The following is a 749-nucleotide window of genomic DNA, read 5'->3' on the forward strand; positions in this document are numbered from 1 at the left end:
CGAACTCCAGGAAGTCTGGGCTTACCTGCAACTAATTAAAGGAGCTTGCAAATGAATTGTGGAGCATGATCTAAGTGATTTAAGAGGTGCCGGTCCTGATCTCACTCGAACTCAGAAGTAAATCCACTGAAGTTCACGAATTTACACCAGTGCACATCAGGTGTCAACAACAGCAGAATCAGACCAAGAAGCTTTCTTCTTGTCTGGTATTAACGTAAGCTTTGTCGCCTAATACTTCTCTCTCTCTCTCTCTCTCTCAAAGGTCTTGCCTCCCTTCCGGCATCCTCCATCCCTTTAAAAAACACCACCACCAAAACCAAGCCTGCTTCTCCATTCTTTGCATTTATATAACCAGAAGAAACTCAACTAAAGACAGTTAAAATATACTGCTGTAAAACCAGCAAAAGAGAGGAGACTACAGAACCAACTTGATTCACAACTCAGTGAATGAAAGAATGGCAGTAATGATGTTTGTGAGATATTCAGGTGTTAACAGAAGAAATAGCAATCTTTCTGAGCCAGTGGGCTGAATTTTAAAAGGTGAAGACAACCAAAATCTCTCTCTCTTTTAACTGTTTGACAAAACAAAACTTTCTAATACTGAAGCAGAAGAGGAAAGGAAAGGAGATGGAGAACAGAAAGACAGAGAAATTATTACCTACAGACAAGAGGGGACAAGAGAGCAATGCATCAGTTTCCCATTCATTAAGGACTCATCAGAAGTCTGCAAAAAGTTAAACTTTCTACGA

Source organism: Pygoscelis adeliae, unplaced genomic scaffold (genome assembly GCF_000699105.1).
Source record: "Pygoscelis adeliae isolate BGI_AS28 unplaced genomic scaffold, ASM69910v1 Scaffold22, whole genome shotgun sequence".
Classification (NCBI taxonomy): Eukaryota; Metazoa; Chordata; class Aves; order Sphenisciformes; family Spheniscidae; genus Pygoscelis; species Pygoscelis adeliae.